At 42.5% G+C, this 12,043-nt stretch overlaps 1 long non-coding RNA gene across 1 annotated transcript; it reads left to right on the forward strand.

Moving 5' to 3' along the window:
- The first annotated feature begins 3,729 nt into the window (after positions 1-3,729).
- Positions 3,730-5,653, forward strand: LOC138406744 (uncharacterized). Its single transcript, XR_011240105.1, has 4 exons — positions 3,730-4,598; positions 4,715-4,858; positions 4,966-5,120; positions 5,205-5,653. It is a non-coding gene; the product is annotated as an uncharacterized lncRNA (long non-coding RNA).
- Positions 5,654-12,043: the final 6,390 nt, after the last annotated feature.

Consider the following 12,043-nt stretch of genomic DNA (forward strand, 5'->3'; position numbering starts at 1 on the left):
AGCAAAGGAGGATATCCACTGGAAGAACCAAGTGAGATCCACGTGGGCTTGATGACTAATGGGCAGAGAAATCAACAACAAATATGAACTTGCTTGTGAATGAGAAGCCGGGAGATCAGATTGCTCCTGTGGTATTTATATCGCTCGGAGTCTGGCTCCTCAGGGTCATAAGAGCATCAACGTCGAGCAAATTGCAAAATGAGTTACATCAGACAACGCAATACAGTGTGCCTGATAGAGCAGCTGGAGGTTAGTGTCTGTGTGTGTGTGTGTGTGTGTGTGTGTGTGTGTGTGTGTGTGATCCAGCTTTACTTCGTCCTTCCCCATCCAGCTCTCTCTCCCTCTCTGTCTGTCTCTGCCTCGCTCTCTCTCTCTCTGCACAGAGCCACTGCACTGCGGAGGAAACTTGAACTGTGCCCAGCTCCTGTGAATATCACTCACACACAACTCTGTCCTGGCCCTGTGCACAGACAAGCCCACAAACACTGACACACTTCCCACAAAGACTGTGGCAAAGAAAATTGCCTGAGATCACATCCAGATTTTAAACAGAAACAGACACGAACAATACTAATAATCAAATTTATAAGAAACAAGAGCTCTATGACTTGACAATGTTCCTGTGCTTCTCGCTCTTTTTAAAATTTCAAGTTTCGTGTTTCATGAGCCTTTGTAGATGCAAATGATTCGTTTGTTTCCTCTTGTGTCTCTTTATAGACATAGCTGTGGCACCTGAAGGTTTAAGAATATAGATGTTAGTTCTCTCCAGAGCTTTTACTTTCTCTTTTGTATTTCTTTTTCAGTCATGAAGACCGTCAAAAACCTTTTCCTCTTGTTTTTCGCTTTTTTATGTGGTTGTTAGATGCTTCAAAATGTTGCTGAGTCAAAGCTATAATCTAATTTTTCTGCACAGGTCAAAAGGCACAAAATAACACTGACTGATATTAAAACTGCACATATCAATATTTATGTAATCAGTTTTAGTGTCTTTCAATTGAGGTTTCACTACTTTGTTCGTGCTAATGTAGGTTTGAGTCTATGTTTAAGTTCATGATGGATAACAAAGTAATATTATATATGTTATTATATTATATTACTGTTAGAGTTATCTTTTTAGCAGGAAATCCAAAAGTCAAAGTAGATCTGTATCTGAAAGCAAGGCCGGAGGTGGTGGGTGAAACCAGAAGACCTTTGAAGATTCAAACTTTTTCTGTGTCTGCAAACATACAGTAAATCGCAATCCTAAAAGCTGCAACGAATAAATCCATGAGGCTAAATGTCAATTTGCACCACTTGTAATTCTTTGAAATGCAAGTTCTCCAAGGATCATTTCACAAGCGGGTTCAGAAGAGGCCACATGATTTGTACCAGGTGCATGTGTCATAAATAACAATAACAAAAATAAGAAATCATCAGTTTATTGTCAATAAAAAATTAAATAAACAGCTTATAAACTTCCAGCAATGATAATTAAGGACATATTAAAACTCCATCAGCACTGAAGCTCTCAGGATGCTGCTGCTGCTGAGCTACATCCACACACCAGCTGCACGAATTCCTGCCCACAACATTAGTACTCATTCACAGTACAAATAGTTGAACACAAACCAGGAAAAGCAGATTGTCTGTGAGATAAAGCTTGTATATTTCTTATTCAGTGTGGTGAGAATCGTATGCAATTCTATATGGATGATAGTAAACTGAATAACCTAAACGCCAAGAGGGGAGTAGAGAAGTAGAGGAGATGGGGTTATAAGCAGGTGAGCTAGAAATAAGCCAAGATGTGGAACTCCACATTCAGAAAAATCACCCAGGAGATGCGTATATTCGCTTGAAGAGGGACTAGCATTAGATATTTAGTCAGACGACGTGTGAAACTGAAGAAGAAAGGTGCCTTTCTCTGCTGCTCACTCTGAGAGATGAAGCATGATGTGCTGTCAGCGGATACCTCGGCCAAGAGCAGGACCAGAAACAAGTGTGCAGCAGGCAGTCTGCTGTGGGTGCTCAGAGAAGAGGAGAAGTCTTTAAACTCCCCAAAGGACATATTCATCTTTTTTGGCAGTTTGCCTTCGACTGAGCAAGGGGTCAGCTGCAGGGCAACGCTCAGCTTTATGCTCAAGAGGCCATCAGCAATTGTTTGTTGGCTAAAACCCTGAACAGATGGTTCAATCGTTGTTGTGACTCTAACTTCAATCTTTGGAAAATACAAGTGCATAAATCAAAAATGTATATTAGATTGTGTGGTGTCTGAAATGCTATGTGTTGTCTTCCCTTTAAAGGAAGTGTATCCTTGGGTTTGAGGCCCCCAGCTCCTAAGAAAATCTGAGGAATTTTAGGTTGTTTGAGAATAACTGAATGTATACATTAGAGCATTAGACCACGGCTCTAACTGACACCCTAAATTTGAGCTGGTGCTATTCCCTTCCTGGCACCGGACAATCTGGAGGAAAGCCAGATGCATTTTCTTTAGGTTCACGCAAACAACCCTCCTATATAAACGAGGAGTTGAAGTTGCCTCGAGAGGAGATTTACATTGGCCCCGAATCTCTCTCCAGGCAGATTGCTTTGCTTGTATTGATACTGAACTTTTTGTAATAAACCTTTATATACAATCAAGACGGTGTCATCGGAGATTCCTTCATCATCTTCACATCATCGCAACCCCAATATACGACAATTGTCTTCCTTTGCTCGGATGCCGTCTGCTGCATTTACGTTTATTAAAGTGTTGGCTCTATGTTGCAAGAAAATAAGAAAACGCGTGGTGAAAACTGATTCATCAGAACTATTTAAATAAATCAGGCGACATCAATTGTTCAAAGACACAGAACCTTTGAGAGAACACGAGGAAACAAATATCCACATCCATCCAAAAAACAGTCTGTGGTCCATGTACGACCTCTGGTGGCAAATTATAATTCTGCACTATTTGTTCAAGACCCATGTGTCATGTGCACAAACAAATAAATTCCCTGGAGATACTGTCAACCGCTGAAAAATAACTTCAGTATCCTTTAATACATCATTGTGAGGTTTTCCCCAATAGCAAATTTACTGTGATCTAACTGGGTTGTTTCCCCGATGATACTGATGTCATGTCCCTGCATGATGTAGAGATGCTTTGTTCACTGATCTGTATCCTAATTTTCTACTTGTGTGATTACGGAGATTGTGTTGTGTATAATGTTCTGCAGTTACTCGATAACAGGCCACATGAGAGAGGGACTGCAGAAAGAATGTCGCCTGAAAATGTCAGTGGTAATATGAGTTATATTCTAATTTGGAATTGGTGTTGTTTGATAGTGTCTTTCAAAATTAGATTTATTTGTTTGCAGTCATCTTTTTTTTCCTCATGAGGCAGGAAAGTCCACAATAGACCTTGAATTAATCAAATCGTTTTTTGGTTAGGAATTAGTCCCCAATCTAAATTAGAAAATACAAATGAAATAAAATTATGAATCTTTGGAAAATACAAGAGCATAAATCATAAATGTGGATTCAATTTATTTGTTTTGGATGTTCTCTGCTGCTGTTACGTTTATAAAACCCTAAAATACAAATGAAATAAAAGGATTAAATTCTGCATCTGTGACGTGAAAAAACAAATGAAATGAAATTTATATTGCATTTTATTATTGGGTCACTCTGTCCCACTCCGCACCGCTAGATGGCAGCTTCACCGTGACACCGCCACTGGCGAGCTCAGGAGTCCGTTTCCGAAACCAAAGCATTGTGGGAGTTTTCTCTTATACAAGGCAACGTGACTGGTACGTTAGTTACGTACTTTACTCGAGAATCAGCTGAGAGATAGACGTGTCGTCTGAGCTCCGCTTATTCACGAACATTAACTCTAGTTTTCCAGTTTAAAGCTATTGTAGCTCCAGGTCTTTACTTTTTTAACTTCAGAGAAATTGTTATCCACAAAGAAGAAGTTAACGGCGACAACTCGCACGAGAAGAACTTCGGTTTTTTTTTTTGCTCGACGTATTTTTTTTGGTGGATATGTGCTTAGAAAAAATGGAGACTAAGCCTAAACACGTGAAACCCGACTGTCTGCTTCGCAGGACCGTGAAAGTCGCATCTAAACCGAGGTGGAGGCAGCTGGAGGCGGACGAGGCCTGCAAACCGAGCCGGGCCTCCATCCGGAAACAACTCCACCGGGAGCAGAAGCGGGCACAGCTGGTTAAACTCGCCCGAGTCCTGAGGCTGAACGTGGAGAAGAAGGAGCAGGAAAGGTCGGTGTGCGAGCAGAGAACCGCTGCGGCCTACAACCGCCGACACCCAGGAACAATGGCGCCGGCGAACACCACCCAGTTCCTGATGAGTAACGCAGAGGAAGACATGAAGAGCAGAAACATCCAGTCGGTTCCAGCCTCCACAGAAACATGGTCGCATCTGTACAGCGAGTCCCTTTCTCCCAGGAGCGTGTACGCGGCTCTGGACTCAGCGTATGAAACCTGTGTTGACTTCCAGCTCCGGGACTTTGAGGAAGTGTTTGAACCGAGCTGGTGACCGGGATCGAACGGCCTACGTGGCCTCGTGGAACCGGCCCGACCTCCTCCTGTCCACTAGTGACACTCACACGGACAAACATGAAGGTGTGAAAAGTTACTGTACAGTCTGTGTTGTGTATCATGTTTGTGTCATGTTGCCCACGTCGTGTTTGTGGTTGATGAGTCACGTGTTTCATGGTTGGGCTTTATTTGTCTCACAGCGACGCGCTTGACGCCGCCCGCCCACTAGGGAGCGCTCCTGAGCCCGGAGGAACGAACCAAACGCACCCTTGGACGATCCGGTCTACGTGGAACCGATCCGACCTCCTTAGACCCACTGACAATTACATAGGACAGACATGAAGGTGTGATGAGTGTATGTCTCATATCATGTTGATCTCATGTTGCCCAGGTCTTTTTGTTGTGGTTGGTGAGTCACGTGTTTCATGGTTGGGCTTTATTTGTCTCACAGCGGCGCACTGGACGCTGCCCGACCACTAGGGAGCGCTCCCGAGCCGTGCGTCGCCCAGAGGAACGAACCCAAACGCACCCTTGGACGAACCGGTCTACATGGAACTCACCCAACCTCCTTAGACCCACTCACACTTACATAGGACAGACATGAAGGTGTGATGTATGTCATGTTTATCTCATGTTGCCCAGGTCATGTAATGTGGTTTGATTCATGGTTGGGCTTTATTTGTCTCACAGCAGCGCACTGGACGCTGCCCGCCCGCTAGGGAGCGCTCCTGAGCCCTGCGCGGAACGAACCAAACGCACCCGAGCTCTGCTCCGGACACGGATTGTGAATAATCCAGGTAACCCCGGGCAGGTATCGTTGTGGTTCTGAAATGTGTTGCGATGAATGGGAAGTGTTGCTTTCCACAGTCACTGTTGTCTGAGCGTTTTCCAGATCCCACTCCACCTCCCCCCCTCTGCCGGGACACGTGACTCCGCTGTGAGCAGGAAGCAGGAGGCCGAGGAGATCAGTCTTCACGTTACTGACACGAGGTGACATTTAATGTCCATTGATTGTTGACTGTTTCCGAGAAGATCAGAGTTCAAACCCTAATTCTGTTTATTGTTGAGATGACACTTGTATTTATTCTGTAAGATAAAGGAATGATTGAATTCAGTAAATGAGGTTGAAACATATAAAACTGACCATGTGTCTTACTTTGTGTGTAATGAAAAACATGCTATTTTGCGTATGAACAAATCTAAATAATGTGTGCAACAAACTAGTGTCGGCTAAAATATTGATCTGCGAAATTTAATACTTGCAACTATTTTAAAACCTTGAGTCACAATGCTGAGGATTTCTCATTATTGTATATTATCTTTAGATAGGATGGGTCTCGGTGTTTAAAGGCCCATTTATCACTAAAGATAACATCGACATTTTTCTACCGTCTGAAAAAGAATGCTTAGTTATGATGCATGCTGGGTTCTTAAACACCAGCCACCCTGTCAGCTAGTTAAACTAATCCTATGAATATTGGGAAATGTTAAATGATATGTAGCTATGACTAGTATTCAAAATGGTGGAAGGAGGTGCCATCAAACAATGGGCATCAAGGTAGTGGAGTTAAATGGACATAAATTTGTTTAATGAGTATATTTTGGCAGAGCAGTTGATAATAAAAGAAAGTTTTAAAAGGTTTTACTCTTATCTGAATGCCTGTGAAACACGTGTATTTTGTGAAGTGTTCTTTCTGAGTGAAGTTTATTATCCCCTCCGGCTTCTGTACTTAAAGCTCTTTATAGTAAATGTTATTTTTACCCTGAGGCCTTTCATTACTTATAAATTGGCCTTTTTTAATGGAACATACTTAAAGATCTAAACATGGTCTGTTCAGCTGGACCATGAGCTGATAACTGTTGTGTGTTTACAAGGTAATAAACTGGGGATGTCTAATTTACCATTAGCTGCTTTTCATCACAAACTGCTAGTGGCCATGAAGTCATAAACATACACATCCAATTGATTTGATAATGAAGCATTTAAATGTGCTTTCAGACCTTCAGTGATGCTGCTGCACAAATAAGTTTCATTATATGGGTGAATCAAATGTTGCCGTGGGAAAGCTTTTTTAATTTGACATGTTTAAAACTAAATACCAAAAATAAATTGATGTTCATACAGGTCAGAAGTTATATTCAAAGCTGCCACATGATGGCAGCAGATTCCAAGGAAAGAGGGACCACCATGTCCTTGCAGGTCAGAATTGATGTCAGAGGGAAAGAACTTACATCTTCACACTCTGACTTGGTTTGTCAGGACACTTTTATATGAAGAGCAGCAGGTGGTCTGGGTTCAGTTACATGTGTGATGGTAGAATGAGATTAAAACCCTCCACAGATCTAGATAATCCAGCAAACAGCTAGTGTCATTTACTATATGTTGCTGAAAGATGTTTCAAACAGCTGTTTCCTTTTAAGGTGGTTCTTTGAGCTGCATGCTACAAGTTCCATGTCTTTTTAAGGGAGAGAACTCACCACAGAGCTCTTATCTGGACTCTTTGAATCTCAGCCGCTCTGATTCAGAGGCCGATAGTTTGGAGAAATGGCCGCTGTTGCTGTGTGACTCATGAGCTTTTCACCCTCTGGCGTTGCTGCTGTCAGTCTATTAACCGCTCGCCCTGTGGTCCAAGTGCTGTGATGCTCAGCATTACACCCAAATGTGCTCTGTGTGTGTGGGGAGAGACTTGGACAGGACGGCTGCTGGCTGATGAATGGATCCCCAGGGGGCTGCCACAGGATCGATGCCCTTGTGATTGCTGCAGTGTCGTGTTCACTTCTGTTTCTATCTGGTCATTTGAAACGAAAGGTGAATTACTCTAAAGCTTGATTTTTTATCTGACAGTTTTTTAATGGGGATGTTTCTGGTTGCAACAGTGTTTGGTATTTATTGGAGGAACTTATCAATTTTTCAGTTCCCTTCCAATTAATTCCCTTTAATTGCTACGACAACTTTCCAAAGTAACTTGTCTATAAATGAATAACCACAACACATCTAATTAAGCTCCAGTTAAAATGACAGTATTGTATTCCTATAATTACCCCCAACCCACATAGTTATTTTCTTGTGTCTTCCAATGATATTATTAGGAAGTTATGGACCATTTTACCAATGATTAAACCAGAAATTATATACGGTAGACTTTATACGAGACTCATTCAGAAAGGCTGGGAATGAAAGATGATAATGATGCTCTACATGGCAGAGCAACAGAAAAACTCAATGTTAATCATCTATTTTGTCATTGTTTTATTTCCCATTGGTTATTCTAGGTGTCCTTTGAGGGTCGTGGGGGGAGCTGGGGTCAGGAGGGGAGGGGTACATCCTGGACTGGTTTCCAGTGTGTTCCAGGACACATAGAGACAATCAACCATTCACACCTACACACAATGTAAAGTATCCTACAAACCTATAACCCCAATCTGCATGTGTTTGGACTGTGAGAGGAAACTGGAGAATAGAAAACCTGCCTGACTTGTACTGAAAGCAGCTGTTTAAAATGGCGATATGGTGTTTTTCCACATTTTCGTTGTTTTCTCAGAAAATTATTCATGAATCTCGATGTTTTGGTGACTGGTATTTAGAGAGCGTGCCATTCGGTGCAGCTCCAAGTAAATATCTGGATCTAGTGAGTTTAAATGTGGTTTTATGAGACTGTTGGGCCTTGACGGAGGTGTGAGCTCTCCTGAGTGCCGTTCACGTTTTCGACGGTGTCGACTCTTTTCTCGATTTTCTGGTGTTTTTTCAGGATGTGAAGTGTCTAAACCCCCCCCCCCCCCCCCCCCCCCCCTCGCTTGAGTCCCCCTGAGCGCCCGTGACACTGAATCACCGACCGGCCTCAGAACAAACTGACCTCTGACTCTCTGTGGAGAGGATGATGAAAAGGACATCTCTCTCCAAAGGGATTGTTATGTGTGTTATTGATGTCTTTCCAGAGAGTCTTTTTTACTCATTGTCTGTCCCCACTTCAACAGAGATATACTCTACATGCTGGGAGGAAATTTGGGCACTTGGCTTCACATGAAGAGACAGGGCAGACGGCCAAGAGCTGGGATTTGGCTCAGACGGGCCTCTGGACACAGCTTCCGGTCTAATTGAAGCTGTTAAAAGAATTTGGTGTGTGTGTGTTTTTGTTTGTGTGTGTGAGCCCTACTTAACGTGTGACAACATATCAAGGATAAATGTCAGACTACACTGTGTATGTGTGTGGAGGGAATTAAGAGGTACAGTAATCTTCTCTTCGGCCGCTCTGCTGACAAACCGATGACTATCTGTCTGCACTGATGTGTTTTTTGGTGTGAACTTCAGGACGCACCTGCAGGAGGAGTCAGATTAGGGAGAGGAGAGGTTCCAGACATGAATGAAAACATCAGGGATTTGAGGAAATTCAGAACGAGATCCTGTGTTGAGAGAAGTGATCGAGTGAGGTGTGAATGTTTCAGCAGTTTTCCACTCGGGAGTCGAGCTTCATAGGGATTTCCAACAGGAATCTGTGGGGGGGTGGGTGTGTAGGTGGGTAATCAGTACACTGAATGATGAGCATTAAAAGCACATACTTGTCTTGCAAATGGGCGTCAATAGGCTTAGAAGACAGGCTTCAGTGGCCTGATTTAAAATTGTTGTTGGAAGAAATATCGTGGATACAGAGGAAAATCAAATGCATCTTAAATCTTTGACGACTTTATGAAGATCATAGATATTATGACTATTTACAAGTTACTTGTATGATTTTATCTGTTGGTGTGACTTTTGTCTCGTCCCCCAGGAGGAAGTAAGAGTGTTATAAATCATTTTCCTGTACAGTAGGGGGCAGCAGAAAGGTTGACACAGCAGCCATCTTGTGGATTACAGGCAGACAGGATCATTTTAACAGAATGTAGTGGAGGGAGGGGGTGTCTGATTTTTTTTCATTTTTTTATAGCACCAGACTCCAAATCTCCTATTTTTTTTAAGCCTAATCTTTCTTTGGTTATTTCTCATCTCCCCTTCAACATAAAATATTTGCCACTCAGGTTTACAGGTTAGTTTATAAGGGATTATCATTCATGTTTAATATTTATATGGTATTTAGGAATATATGTTAGTATTTATATGATCTTATGTCTCAACAATTTGACAAACCTGTGTAAAAGTAAGTTGATATAATAACAACCCTGAACATTAACAGCATAAATAACAGTTCTTTTCACTTTTCATATTAAATGACAAAAATATTTCCTCAAGATCTATGAAAATGTCAATAAACATTTCCATCTTGCAATGTTAAAGAAAGTGATAAAAATTACTGGATTAGCCTTCTTGCCCTGACCCCCTCGGATTTTGTCTTGACTCGCGGTCCCTCTATAAGTGTTGTAGAAACAGGTTCTGTAGTTTTTGCATAAACCTGCTGACGAGGAAACAATCAGACGAAGAATATTAACATGTTATTTTGATTATTGCTTATATGATTTTCAGCCCACGATGGACAACATGTTGGTTCCCAAACTGAAACTATATCAACTACACTAAACACTCATTAAAGGCTTCGATGACGTTGAGGGGAGAGAGAGAAAGGGGGAGTCAGGAGTGAGGGGAGGTCACATCACGTTCTGTTTGCTGTGACCTTCACTGTGAAGTGTGAGGGAAACAGCCAAGAGACACTCAGGTCGTCACATTAACCTGCTGAGACTCCACACACACACACACACACACACCCTCATGTGCAATACCCTTGTGTAACAGCACAGTCTGACCTACACACATTCACACATATCACAGTTTTTTGTGCACGTACTGTATATCTCCACATCACATAGTTCTTATCCTGAATGACGGAGTCAGTCTGCAGGTTTATTCTGGGTTTGTTTCTGCTTTAAAAACTTGAGGATAAACTAAAGCATCATTGTTCTGTACTCAAATTTTTTGACCTTTATTCGTCCAACGACAGGTGTTTGCTCAACACGGTCACTCCTTTTCCAAACGTGTAGACTTGAATTTAAATCGTCCTTCATTGAGAGCTGCAGTAAGCATCCGAGCAGACTGACGCTATTTTGTGCCAGAAATACTGAAAGGATAATAATCAGTTGTAACCCAGGATTGCCCAATATTTGGCAAGTTATACGAAAGTGATCATAGCCACTTCTGAAAGCTTCAGGTCAACAAATGCTTTGTAATGGCACAATAACATCGTGCCATTGTGACCAGGTTTTTGTGCCAGTGTTCCATTTTCAGACCTGAGACCCACTCAAATCACCCGTTATACACACTCAGGCATCAAAACTAGGGCAATGAGAAGGGGTTACTGACGTTACCCTGTGTGTCCTCTGGGAGTGGACCCCCTCTGCAATACTGGCTCATTAGTCAAAACAGTTCGAGGCGAGGAACCGAGGGATGTTTGTGCCACATCTATTTCTGTCTTTGTCCCCCATCTCGCCTCTGTGAAGAGGCCGAGCACGGGATATGAGCGACCATTGCCCCAGCAATCAGGCAGGTAAAGATGAGTGTGTGTGTGTGTGTGTGTGTGTGTGACACAGTGTCCACAGGTGGGATTTGCTGCACACGGTGACGGTCCTCTAACTGTGTCAAGGACATGGACGGACAGACAAACCTGGTGAATCCAGGGAGAGAGAGGATTTGGTTGGTCCAGAAAAGTAAAAACATTCTGCTCCAACATCACCTTCAGAAGTAAAAACATTTTTTTGCTGTTCCACTGAGCACAGGCAGGGGTCTGGCCTCTTTTCATTTTCTTCTTCTTGACACAAGGAAATGGGATTCACACAATTTCTCTGCTCTCACTTTTCTATTTCGATAACCATGTTTTTTTTCTTCTTGTGGTGAGGTAGTTCTTTTTAAATTAAATTTTATTTTTACCATAGACCATTGTGTAAATTGGCAAAGTCCGATTACTCGGCGGCTCTTTAACCGTGCAGCATAAGTTTTGTTTGACCAGCGTGGCGTAGACGGCGTGCAAAGAGATCAGAGTCTGAACTCCAGCGGCCTGGGCAGCTGTGTCATGGTTTGATATTGCTGAGTGCAGCAGAGTGGAATCACCAGATGGTTGAGTTAGCACCTGAACAGCACGTCAACACAAACCAGTCGATTGTACGTGCAGGCGCCATCTTAGCCGCCGCCAACATTTATAACCCAACCTCTGCTTCTCACAGGGCTCAGGTGCTTCCTGCAGGCTCACGGTTTTATTGGCTGGTGTCTTGGTTACGGTTTGTGCCTTTGACCTCCGAGCTCCTCCAACCTTTACTTCACATATGACATCCAATAAAGCGGAAATACCTTCTGAGACCATTTCTAATAAAGGGAAGACAACCTCCTTTTCTTTATGGCTGTAATTTCCTGCGTGCAGTGATATTGAGCCACATAGATATCCTGGTGTGTTTCAAATAACTATTCTATCAAGATCAATATTCACAGTATGGTAACATCACTGTGAGAGTTATATACCCACTGGAGCCACCTGTTGACAAAAGTATGACACCCTGATGACACTGTAAGTGTCCATAAAGTTCTGATAGATGATGTATACCTGCAAGGTTAT

Source organism: Paralichthys olivaceus, chromosome 23 (assembly GCF_024713975.1).
Source record: "Paralichthys olivaceus isolate ysfri-2021 chromosome 23, ASM2471397v2, whole genome shotgun sequence".
NCBI classification, from domain to species: domain Eukaryota; kingdom Metazoa; phylum Chordata; class Actinopteri; order Pleuronectiformes; family Paralichthyidae; genus Paralichthys; species Paralichthys olivaceus.